This window comes from Phoxinus phoxinus, assembly GCF_949152265.1.
Source record: "Phoxinus phoxinus genome assembly, chromosome: 1".
Lineage (NCBI taxonomy): Eukaryota > Metazoa > Chordata > Actinopteri > Cypriniformes > Leuciscidae > Phoxinus > Phoxinus phoxinus.
The window spans coordinates 51,159,985-51,174,445 of NC_136876.1; positions in this window are offsets into that span (position 1 = coordinate 51,159,985).

Below are 14,461 nucleotides of genomic sequence, written 5' to 3' on the forward strand. Positions count from 1 at the left end.
ATTACAGCATAACTGTGATTCTACATAAATATCAAGATTTTTTGATAAATAAATACGGAATAATTTATTTTAAAGTTGTTTTGAAAAAAAAAGAACCTTCCTTTTAGGCACACACAGACATGAAGATTCAGTCTATGCATCTCAACAATGGTGATGAGCAAAATATTCAATTAGGAAAAGGAAATTACTTCGACAAATCAGATCATAATTTATTAATTCCGCAATGCATGATGGGAGCCATTAATGAGTTGATTGGTGGCAGCCACTGCAACATGCTTTATTCTTGTCACCATTGTTGAGATTCACAGGCTGGTTATTGATGTCTGTGTTTTTGATCAGAACAATTATAATTGGATTATATAAAAAATACTGAAAATCATATGATTTAGAAACATAGAGCTGCTGTATTAACAAGTTTAACCAAACTATCTAAATATGTTTTGATCATTTCAGATCACAATATGATTATGCCAAAACATAACCGACACCATCAGATCACAATTTGTCTTTGTCCGTCTGACTATTATTAATCAGTAACAGCAGACAAGCAAAATCTAAAGTTAATAATATAAGGGTCAAGAGCCCAACTAAAGCAAACACTGATCTCCATAATGGTGGCTTACAATGTGAGATTTTCTCAAATTTTCTCAAATTTTCTTTTCTTTTTTTTGTAATAAGTGAAGCTAGTAATGCTATTTGTGGAGTTGTTTAATAAAGTTGGATCCTGACATCAGAAAAATGTTTAGACGTCAACCCAATTTTAATTTTTAGCTGGGATGAGCTCATATTGTGACCATAATATGAGCACACAGTGAGTGCACAGTGCGGTTACACTTTTAACTCACTGTGACCTCACATTGTGATCATATGGAGAGATCACTGTGAGATCAAAGTGTTGACTGGGAACAGCACAGCTTCGAGCACAACTACCAACATCTCCAGTACAGCAGGGGGAGGCAGACCTCTCAGCACTGGCCGGAACAAGCGGCGAAGAAGAGGACACAGAGCAGGACGTTTTCGGAGATGGGTCTGAAACAGTTCCAGACACCCCGAATAACGAAAGACCGGGACAAAGCGGGCCAATGCTGACAAGATCACAAGTGAAGCAAGAAAAGGTTTTACAGTGCAAAAAAAACAAGATGCCGAATGTAACGGCTCCAATGGTCGAAGTTGCTGGCTCGGACGGGCCAATGCTGGTTTTCAGAGCCTGGACCATGTCTGATATGAAGGACGTTATGGAGCATTTACCAAAACCCGCAGGACGCTGGCGAAAGATTTGCAAATGAACTATTGTCAATGTGCCGGGAATTCAGACTGAAAATGGGCGCTCCGAACTGGGGCAGGGTGGCCGGTAATCTGGCGAACACAAACCTGAGACGGGTACACATAGACTGGGACCATGTAAGCAACGCACCATATAAGAAAGAAGTAGAACATTTGACCAACACCATCAGTGCAGCTTTTTTCTGCGCGTGTGGACACCGAAAGAATCACGTGCTGCACCCAGGGGAAAGATGAGCTGGTAAGCAACTATTATAAAAGACTTTTTGAAACATTTGCAAAACACAGCGGTTTAACAGAGCCAAAGGACAGGGGAACGAAAGCTAGCACTTGGGAGAGTCACTTGATGGGCTATTTTCTGCAAGGACTGAGACCCGAAGTTAAGCGAGGGACAAAATCAAGTTATGTGGAATGGAAGAACGGACGTTTGGCTCCAGCTCTGCAGCACGCAATACTCGCTGAAGACGAAATTATATTTACTAACACACACACACACATCACCCACACACAAACACATACACTGATTTACTCTCTGCTACTTGCAGTGAAAAATCTGCTTGCAAATCTTTATGTGGGACTGATGAACGTTTGAGCAATGTCATGAGTGATAAGCGTGTAAAATTGCACAAAAGCACAGGGTTTTCTGAAATGCCAATTTATCCGTTATTAGTTGATGGGGTAGCGATCGATTTTCTTGTTGATTCGGGAGCCTGTCATTCCACATTACGACCATGTGATTTACCATTGGTACCAAAAATAACCGGTGAAATGTACAAAAGTACTTCGGCCTCGGGCCATTTGATTTCTGACCGGTTTACGGAACCGTTGAAGTGCGAGACAGAGACGGACGGTTTTTAAACCAGGCGTTCCTTTGGTCGCCGAACTGTCCCGCACCTTTGATGGCTCGTGACTTGATGTGTAAACTAAATTTGACACCACAAATTCCAAAAGAACTGTCTCGGGTGCAATGGACATGAAGAGTATGCACATTTCTACATCTGCGAAAGCCCATGTGAGTGGGCCGACGTACAAGCATACGCTTTTTACTACAGGCAGGAACACGATGAAAGATTTCGGGTGTACGCTGAAGACAGCATGAATAACAACAGATATGGGATGAGAGTGGAATTGAAACATGCAACACGTGCTGACCAAGGCAGGTACTACTGTGCTCTGGACATGACTGGGACTGACTGGTATGAGTCAATAGACATTATGGTAATCAAGGCAGCCGGACCACGAACAGCAACAACAACGACACCCTTCTTGTCACCTGTGTCACCTGAGGTCGAACAGGCTACTGAAGAAGAACTGGCCTGGATGGGGAACGAAGACACAAGCAAAGGTCAGATAAATCCTGAAGTGCAGAAAGCCATGATGAAGTGTCAGGGAAACAAAGCCTGCGTGCTGGCAATGCTGCAGAAAGAGGAACTGGAGATCAAAACGAGCTGCTGGATGTGTCTGCAAATGTCTCATGCCTGGAAAGCTGTACCCCTGATGGCAGCAACAGTCAAAGAAACTAAGTGTCTTATTCCTCAACAAATGGCTGATGTGCTAAAAACTGTTGTGGATCTGGAGGAAGGAAGGACACCGACGAAACAGCCTGCTGACGACTGTGAGCACATACAGCAGTACAACAACACTGAGATAGTAATTCCACCTTTGAGGGTAACGTATGCCCAGGGTGATGTTTGCGTCTGTTTCAACAGACTGAGACTGTTAAAACTCTGACTGCAGAGTCAAAATAAACGTACAGGACAGAGCTACGAACAATTGTACAGCGACCATCAACAACACAGAAATTAATTTCACATGCCCATTCCACAAACCGAACGAAAGTTCACCAGCGGCGGTGTGGGTGTGTGGTGACAGAGCGTATCACCGCTTGCCTAAGAAAGACTGGTCAGGTTGCTGTTCTCCAGCTCTGATGAACGTGGGAACTTATGTGTATTTGCCAAGTAGCATAGGTAAGAGGGAGAGACGAGATGTTAAAATTTTGCCGGGGGCTTTGCCAAGGTATTACGCAGGGTACACACTTACTGATCCATCGACAACACCAGGAGCAAATATAGGTTGGTCAATTTTATTAGGGGTGGGTACAGCTATAACGATTAATAAGATACATACACTTCCCAGTTTCTGTAACTTTCCGTACTGATAAACCCAGATCTAGCTGGTTTGGGTTGGCTTCTACCCCCCCTGGGCAGGCCAAATTGTTCTTTGTCCCTGGGAAGTCAAAAGGCTTCCATTTATGACTTAATTAACCTCCTGTTCACCTCCTGATGAGGGTATGGGGCTTCACTTTATTACTGAACGACCCCTGTATCCCAGCTAACAGACTTTTGTTATAAGAACGTTCTCCAAACATTCAGTGTTGGTTCCGGGAATGTTAAAATGTCCAGTTTTCTTGACGTTAGAGGAACGTGTTTTAAAAGGTACACAGAAAAAACTCTGTGAGTTTGTTTGGTTCAGCCTCAAGAGTGTAAAGTGTTAAAATATGAGTGTTAAATTAACACTCAAGAGTGTAAAAGTTAATGAGATAATTATGTGATTAATTGAGTGATGATTGAGGATTATTAAAGACACCTGATGTTAACAAGCAGAATCACTGAAGGAGAAAATCAATCGAATTGTAAGTCACCATTATGGAGATCAGTGTTTACTTTAGTTGGACAGTTGACCCTTACATGTTAAACTTTAGATTTTGTTATGATGTTGTATCTGAGTTATAACAGACAGATGGACAAAAAAAAGGTGATCAAGTGATGGTGATCGTGTCTTAACATAATAATCATTTGACCTCATTTAGAGCCTAATCTCTGATTTAGATTAATATTATTGATTATAGCATCACAGTGAATCTACATATAAGATCCATTGACGATATACATTTATCCAAAAGATTTGTTATAAAAAATATTCTGATAAATAAATAAAAAATCTTTCTCTTAGGCTCACACAGACATCAATAATCAGTGTATGTATCTCAACAATGGTGACAAAAATAATATTCAATTAGGAAATGGAAATTACTAAGACAATTCAGATCACAATTTATTCATACAGCAATGCATGATGGGAGCCAATGGATGAGTTTTGATTGGTGGTACCCAGAATGCACATGCTTTATTATTGTCACCATTGTTGAGATTCATATGCTGATTATTGATGTCAAGTGTGTTTAAACAAATAAACTGGTTCAAAGTGTGTTTTTTTTTTTATCAGAACAACTATTAGTTAAAATTAATTTTGATTGTACAGACAAGCTGAAAACCATATGCTGTAGAATTAGAGGGCTGTTTTAATCAACAATGTAACTATAGGTTTAGTGACTCAGGTCAAATGATGAACATTTTCCATCCAACATCACCTGATCACATCATCTCTTTGTTTATCCAGCTGTCGTAACTCATGCAGCAGCCAAACAAAATTTCATGTTAGTAGTTTAAGGGTCAAGAGCCCAACTAAAGCAAACACTGATCTCCATTATGGTGACTTAACAATTATATTTTCTCCTTTTGGTGATTCTGCTTGTTAACATCAGGTGTCTTCAATAATTTTCATTCATCACTCAATTAATCACTTGATTATCTCATTAACTTCAATACTCTTCAGTGTTAATTTAACACTCATATTTTAACACTTTACACTCTTGAGGCTGGAGCCAAATAAACTCCAATCCATGGAGTCCAAAGTCCATTTAACACTGGAGTTTTTTCTGTGTACCTTTTAAAACACGTTCCTCTAACGTCAAGAAAACTGGACATTTTCACATTCCCGGAACCAACACTGAACGTTTGGAGAACGTTCTTATAACAAAAGTCTGTTAGCTGGGATTCTCCTGGATGAAACCTTTCTCGGGCCCAGGTGTTACAATCTCCCCCTGCCCATCTGTTTTATTGCGTCTGTTCTTTCCTGTCTTCCGTCAGCTGTTAAGATACTCAGAGAAATACATGATTTGATGAGACCAGCAGTGGTAAAAAAACAAATGAAACAGAAATATTGAATTTTCCCACAACAATTCCCGCTTTTTATCATTCTCTGATAAAGGATTTCTTGAAAATTCACACTTGTTTTTCTAATTCATGCATGATCATACTATTAAAGAACAATTACAAACTATTCAGTTAAACTTGTCAATTCTGTAAATGGCTTCATTTTCAAAATCACAGTCAAGTAATCATTTCAAATGTCAAAAATCAAACAATCAAATCAATGTAAAAATTCGAACAATCATTTCAATGTAAAAATTCAACGGATAAGGAACGTAGGTTTGTATGTAGGTTAACAAGATCATCTAAAACACATAATCAACACGTCATCATCAAACAGCATCAAATTGTAATTCTAAACAGTTGCAACAGTCAGGCTCCCTAGCCACTCAAACTCATTGTAAATACATAGTAGAAACAACACGTCATTCAAAACAATTACACAATCACTATAACATTACATTAATTAATGCTTCATCGTTCATACCCCTAGGTGATAAAGTTTGAAGGGTGTAAATCCAAAACAGTTCACGTCTCTGTAGGATTAATTCAATGTCACCACCTCTAGGTGGCAAAGTCACTTTCTCAATCCCACAAAAGGTAAAGAGGTAACATCATGATTCAAAGTTAAAATATGTGCCGCAACTGGATAATTCATATCTTTTCTTCTGATCGAACTCTTATGTTCACTAATTCTTTGTTTCAATTGACGTGACGTTTTCCTCACATAGCCAATACCACAAGGACAACTTTAAAAATTGATTTTATCATGTAGGACTTAGGTGAATGTGTTGTAATCATAGACTGTAAAAAAATATGGACATAGTGTCCGTGACGTCACCCGTAGGTTTCTGAAGAGCATTTTTGAAGCCTAAAGTGGGCGGAGCCGGCCGTCGCCATCTTGGCCTCGCGTCACCGCTCGTCACTCCCGGATAACAGAATATGGGCAAAGAGGCGGAGCTGAGGAGCCTGGCTATCTGAAACCACGCCCACCTAGCGCGACGTTATGGAGTTAGCTCCATGGTTAGCGCAGGCTTGGGAGCTAATGCTATATGCTACTCACAGTACCAAGTCTGCGACTGCACAGGGGCTCGCGCTAAAGTGACACTGACAGTTGATGATTAAAATCTGAATGGCAATTAAAAGGTCCTGTTTTTGCCCTTCGAAATATTATAATAGTTAAAAGACATAGCTACAAGTGAGACTGTGCATCGTGATTCTGTACAGCTATTCTGCTAGTTGAAAATGTATTATGCAGTAACTTTACAATATTACTCCGTGAGTGTGTGTGACCGTGATTATGTGCATACATGTCAGTCACTCTTTTATTACAGTCTATGGTCCGTCAGCGCGGCATCGCTCGTCAAGTTCGTAGAGAGCTTTATCAGTCCATTTTAAATTCTGATTTTGGCCGCATCTCAATTCTCAAATGGGTCAAAACATAGATATATTACCTATGAAGTTCAAGAAAATGCGCTAGAAATCCGCGCTCATTCAAGGATGTGCATTTATTGCATGGACGGAGAAACACCGACACCTGAAGGATTTCATCTGACGGTACATTAGCATGTTATAATCTGTTCCAGAGCAACGGCACCGCAGAACGAGTGTAGCCTTTATATCTATAGATGTTTTAAATCTGAAAACTCGAAAAAGCAACGAAATTGTCAGACATCCATCAGTGCATGTTCACCGAGGAGAACAACTGGAATACAGCGCTGGTTCTTCTCTCGAACGATACTCGACGACAACGGCGGAATCCAAAGCCGTGGGCGAAGTAATGTGTGTATTAAATTATATTAAATAATCCCGAAAAAAAGCACAAACACAGCAGAGATGGCCAGTTCAGCAGCTGGAATTTGCTGAGGTGAAGTGACGGCTAACCGGCTAGCATTTACATCAGCGGGAATCCACCTGTCACTCAAAAGTGGACACACCCTTAATTTAGCAGAACTTTAAATATTAATCAACTAAACGGGTGAGTTATAAAAAAATTCACCCCCCTCACAGTTGTTATGAAGGCCAAAATTAGCTGTATAGACCACAGCCACAGAGAGAACCAGGCTGTAAACATGTTTTTTTCTGCTGTAAAGTTGGGCATTTTAACATGGGGGAGATACAGATTTGACTCCCTTCTGCAGCCAGCCTCAAGCGGCCAGTCGATGAATTGCCGTTTAATTCACTTCCGTGTTGGTTTCAAGAGAGAGACAGGGAGGTTGCCGCTTGGTTGTAAGCAAAATAATACTTTCTTGATTTTTTTGTCTTCTTTTTGAACAGTTCAGACCGTGTCTTTTTAAAAGCTGTATTAAATGCTTCATCAACCCAATCTAAAGGGTAACCTCTGTTCAAAAATTTATTTTTCATGATTTTAGATTTCTCAATAAAGTCGGAATCAGAATAACAAATCCTCCTCAATCTGTAGAACTGACTCTTAGGCAGTCCTTTTTAAAAAGAAAAAATAGGATGAAAACTGGTAGCGAGTAAAAGTGTGTTACGATCAGTCTCTTTTGTAAACAAAGTTGTACACTGTTAGACCTTACCGGGGTTTTTTTACAGTAAGATACTGGCAACACTGTTGCCAGTAATTTACTGTTAATTGTACAGTTCTTTACTGTAATCTACAGTATTTTACTGTAATAAACAGTTTGTTACTGTAAAATGCACTAAATTAAAACTCGAGTTAAAACTAATTTCACTTGCAGAAACCGACTGCCTTAAATTGTCATTTAAATGTATTAACTAATATGTGTAATGCATTAATAATGTAAGCAAAGAGTATTATGAACTTTCCTTAGAAACCACTAAAAAACTTAGGTACATAAAAAGATTTCCACTGGACCAGCAAATACACAGTCACCGCCTGATAAATAAAGCAACATGCAGCGTATCATCAATGTTTGTAGATCTTCTGCTGGACTGAAGCACAGGCTCTACTCTTCAGCACAACGGTGACCCAAAAAACTAAATTTTACAGTAAACTACTGGCAACAGTGTTGCCAGTATAAACCTGTTTTATAACTTACAGTTTATTACTGTTAAAATACTTTTCGTGGGTGTGTCTTTTTATCTTCCACTGTTAACCCTTTCAACCCCACAGGAAAATCCACACTACAAAGAGTAAAAAAGAGTTGCAGTGAGATAATTAAGTGAATATGTAAGTGATTGTTGAGCATTAGTGATGAACACCTGCTGTTAACAAGCAGAATCACTGAAGGAAAGAGGAACACAAGAACAGAAAATAGAGAAACACAAGAACTACAACTGACTTCCAGCCATTACACATTATTACACGTATTATTAACCAGTATGACTTTATTTCTGTCATACATCTACAGAAGTAGTTATTGAGATGTTTAATTGAAAATGTTTGATTTGAAGTTACCATTATAGAGATCAGTGTCTACTTTAGTTGGGTTGCTGATGCTAAAACATTAATTTTTCTCTTTCTGCTTGAGCTGTGTTTTTGCAAGTCGCACTTGTGCACACACACAGTTTGTGAATGACAGCAATTATATTCACTATCATGGCAAAATCATTGTATAGCCTGTCCATTCACTAAGAAGTTAATTCTCACTCATTCAGAGTTTAATTGTCAATCAAAAGTGTTACCACCAATGTGAAACCACAACAACGACTAATATATATTTCCAACACATGCATAACCAAAAATAACAGAGTTACACTGCAATACAGAAACACAGAGATATCACAAATTAGAACATGCATCTCAACAATGGTGGGAATATTTTTTTTAAATTATTATTCATGCAGCAGAGCATGCTGGGAGTTTTATACTATCCTGGTACCCAGCATGCATTGCAACATGAAACTTTTGATCGTCACCATTGTTGAGATTCATATGATGATTTTAGATGTCTGTCTGTGCCTAAGTCAAGCAGGAGTTAATACAATTTTAATGCACTATATCAGTGGTTCCCAAACTTTTTCCTTGGGGCCCCCCCTATGTACATATTTAACAATCCGTGGACCCCCCCCCCCCCCCCCCCCCCCCATATGTGTGTGTGTATATATATATATATATATATATATATATATATATTAGTGCTGGAAAAAAATTAATCGCATCCAAAATAAAAGTTTGTGTATATATGTGCATAATTATTTTGTATATATAAATACACACATATGCATGTATATATTTAATATTTTTATTTATATATAAATTATTTATATTTATATATAATATAAATTATGTATAAATGTATATACAGTATATACATGCAAAAAAATTTAATTAATACATGCATATGCGTGTATTTATATACAAAATAATTATACACAGTTCACACATATATTATGCAAACTCAAACTTTTATTTTGGATGCAATTAATTTTTTTCCCAGCACTAATCCAAGGTTTATTTTATTTCAGATGATTAACATTTGAGGGCAGCAATTGTATTCATAATGTAAAAATAAAACCGACGTAATTTTACTTGAAGGCATTATAGCCTACAATTCCTGCCAAACTTTCATGGTTGCAGTTAGTGTTACTACAGTAAATCCATGGTGAATGTTGCAGATCTGGACACTGGATAGTTCATTCACGGCACAATGTTTCTTCCTGGTTTCCATGCGCTGTTTGATCCGTTAATAACGGAGAAATGTGAATGTTTCTCTCTAGATCTCGCAGCGATGTTATTACTTCTGTGGCAAATTCAAATGCTTTCTTTACTGGATCTCTTATTAGCGCTGTGTAGTAACAGCGTCGCATGATCACGATCGGCTCGCGCTGCACTGATAAACGGTGATAAACGGTCCGTCAACCACACAATAACGAGCAGTTTCGTTCCGCTTGCATTATGTTTGCCATTTGATGTTGGGCGCTGTTGTGGTCGCGCCGGCGTCTCTTACAATAGGAGCACGCTTGCCACGCGCAACGCGCCTACATTTGAAATAACGAAATTGTAATTGAAATCGGCATTGTTAGCATATGATTTTTTTTAAACTTTGAAAAAATATTTTTATATAAAATTATTAGTAGAACATTTTATGCATCTTTATTCACCTCAAAGCATCCGCTCCCGCGCCCCCCCTGTGAACTCTGGCGCCCCCCTGAGGGGGGCGCGGACCCCAGGTTGGGAACCAATGCACTATATGATAACAATATTCTTCAGTTGACCTGATTACGGAAAGATTGCTTGATTTCATGTTATAGATTTTCAAATATATTGTATTAAACACGTAAATTCATATCTCACATACAAAAAATAGCAAAAACTCACTCATGGATGATTATGATATAATCACAAAACCAAAACCACCTGATCAACTTCCTCTTGACTTTTTCTTGCTGTAACAAATGTGCTTTATAAACTCACTGTTACAACAGCCAGAGAGAGGAATTGAAGAAATTTTTAAGTCAAGGTACAAGAGACCAACTAATGCAAATACTGATCTACATCATGGTGACAAAAAACTTTATTATTAACTAAATCCCTGTTCATTCTCAACAATAACTTTTGTACATGTATGAAATAAATAATGGTAAACTGGTTTCACACTCAGTGTGGCTGGAAGACAGTTGTAGTTCTTGTGTTTCTCTTTTTCCCTGTTCTTGTTTCTCTGTCCTTCAGTGATTCTGCTTATCAGGTGTTCATCAGTGTCTCAATTCACTCACTTCTTTTCATTCAAGTGGACTATATTAGTGAACTAATGTAGGGAATATGGAATGAGGGTATAGGGTGTGATTGGGAAAACAGCCTCTGAGTGTCGACTTTGAGTGCTGTTAATTCACAGTATATTCCTATAGGTATATTCCAGTATATTACTGTTTTAATGGAAAATGGTATGATATTGTAAGAATTTGGGCTTTTTCTACAGTAAGGGCTAACAGTGTAGTTAATCCCCCTCTGCTGAGATCTTGCTGTGGCTGGAAGTCAGTTGTAGTTCTTGAGTTTCTCTTTCCTTCAGTGATTCTGCTTGTTGACAGCAGGTGTTCATCACTAAGGCCATGTCCACACGGACACGGGTATTTTTATAACCGGAGTTTTTCCTCCGAGTTTTTGAAAAAATCTCCGTCTACATGAAAACGCAAAAACACGCTATCAAGCGCCGTCAAGAGCATTCCACACCAGCAGGCGGCGATATAACCCTAACGGTAAAGCCACGTTGGCCAATCAGAAGCCGTCAGCGCCGCACAATCTGATGTCAAACACAGCGGATAACGGCGCACACTTTGACGTCGCAAGGCAAAAACTCCGGTTTTACTGTCTACACGACAACACTGCAACCGGCGTTTCTGAAAATCCTCACCCTGGCAGGGGTTTTCAAAAATGTTCGGTTTCAGTGACCTGATACTGCGTTTCCGTGTGGACGAACGGGCGAACCGCGTAAAAAAAGTCACGGTTATAAAAATACCCGTGTTCGTGTGGACAAGGCCTAATGCTCAATCATCACTTAATTAATGACTTAAGTATCTCATTAACTTTAACTCTGATTCAGAGTTATTTTAACTCTCTGTAGAGAGGGACCAAATGTTCTCTGAGCAGAGTTAATTTAACTCTGGGGATTTTGCTGCGTGGAGTCTCTCCAACGAGCTGATGATCTGATTCAGGTGTGTTAAATAAGGGAGACATACAAAATGTTCAGAGCAGTGGGTCGCGAGGACTGGATTTGAGAACCACTGCGTCAAATAACACACTGTGTAGTTTCACAGGGTAGTTAATGCAAAACTCTGAAATGTATTCATGACATAACATTGATTAGTGACTTTACCTTCACCAAGTCAGCTTTCAACATTTAGATAGTTTATCACAAGACTATCACAGTATGTTTACAACTTGTGATTTTATTGCTTTACAAATATTATATGCATTGTTGCAGAGAAACTGTATCACAGGAAGTGACGGGTCTACAGCAAAACTAAAGCAAACACTGATCTCCATAATGGTGGCATTGTATTTTTACCAATAAAACATCAACATCTAAACCTCTGTTAATTCTCAAATAAGTGAAGCTGGTAATGCTGTTTGTGGAGTTGTTTAATCCTCCTCTGCTGAGATCTTCACAGATTTAATGTCTTATTTTCTCTTCAGTTGATTTCATCTAAGGCTGTGGCTGAAATTACTCCATATTTAATATACACTGATTTTTTGGCTATGATAAGGTCCAGTTCTGGTTTATTTCTTTGCTCTTGGCTGACATGTGGCATTGCTATGCAATAAAGCTATTGAATTTCTGTGTCATAAGTAACGTACACATTTAATACGTAATTATTGAAAACGAATGCTTAACCAGAGGTGCCATGTACTTTACATTAGTCCATAATACTGTGTGCAGTTGTTGAAGAACGTGATTGAACGCCACCGAACAGTGCACTGTTCTCTGTGTTTAAATGAATGCGATTAACGTTAACGTTACCTGATTCTGCCCTAAGTCATATACATGTCATTCATTTGATCAGAGAACGTTGTTGAAACTCAGCAATTGTGTCTTTGATTTTTAGATCATGAAGATGATGGGGTAAACTGTCTCACTGATCACACATCTGAAAGTCTGACTGCATCCTCAGCTGTGAGTCAAGTATCAGTACAATCAGTTATTTGAGGTTCTTAATCTTATGATATTATTTTTTCTGATGAGGTGGAATTTTTAGTCCTAAGAGTTTGTTTGCCATAAAGACAGAGTGATGTAAATCTTGATAAAGCACAGTAAAACTGCACTTCAAATGAAATCTGAAAGATTTCTGTCACCTAATTATATTCACATAAAACTCTGACATTTATAAAGTATATAAATGTAACATGCACAATGGCAATGTATTTCTGTATTTTCATTTACATTTTCCATACTATATACATCTGGAGCAAAAATAATAATAATAATAAATCAATAATATAATAATTTGCATTACTACACTAGCTTTAACATATAATTGAAACATACATCTGAACATTTTTATAAGTTTTTAAAAATTACATTAAAAATGTGTTGCAGAAATTAGATGTTTAACATGTTCAAGCAAATATTGTAGCACAATGATAATTAAGTTATTTTTCCTAGTTGCTTTTACACTCAAAGTTAATGGAGAACTCCGGTCAATTTTAACATTGAGCTCAATTTTTAGTAAATTTGGAGTGCTGTCAATACAGAGAACAACGACAAAAATTGGTGTTGCCTACACCGTGTTATCCTCTTTTTAAAATTTGCACCCTATTGACTTAAATGGGGTCTAATTTTAAACCTGCTTTTATTTCTCTTATCATCCTTGATGTGTCGTACAAGTGCCCAGCCATGTTGAGTGATTCCTTCAGAGTGAACACGAGTGAATCTGACTGCAGTAGATGTGAAAGATATCGAGTTCACGCGCGTGATCATAGTAACTAAACCTATGCGCGTGAACTCGACAATCGACTACTTTGGACTTCGACCGAAAACAGGAAGTAAATACAGGTGTGTGCGCTGGCTGAAATAACATCATTTTTATTCATATCTTTCACATCTACTGCAGTCAGATTCACTCGTGTTCACTCTGAAGGAATCACTCAACATGGCTGGGCACTTGTACACTGCAAAATCCCCAGTGTTAAATTAACACTGCTCAAGTGTTTATATGAGTCCACACTCAGAGAGTGTTAAATGAACACTGAATCAGTGTTACAGTTAATGTGATAATTAAGTGATTAATTGAGTTATGATTGAGCATTATTGAAGACAACTGATGTTAACAAGCAGAATCACTGAAGGAGAAAATCCTAATTGGTATGTTACCATTATGGAGATCAGTGTTTGTTTTAGTTGGGGTCTTGACCCTTAAAATATTAGCTTTAGATTTTGTTTGGCTGCTGTACGTGAGTTATAACAGTCAGATGAACAAAGAGAAAAGGTGATGGTTGTGAACATTTAGTGAACAAATAGTGAACATTATTATTATTTCATAATCACTTGACCTGAATCACTGAACTCATATAGAGCCTATTTTCAAATTACATTTACTTTATTGGTTATACCAGCATTGTCATTGAAAAGCATAATATTTCTAACTTTCACAATGTAATCCAAATAATTTCTTATAAATTAAACACACACAAAACAGTTTTATCTTTATTAAAACAGACATCAATAATCTGCCTGTGAATCTCAACAATGGTGACACTTATGAAGCATTATGGATGCAACCAATCAAATCTCATTCATGGTTCCCATCATGCATTGCTGCATGAATAA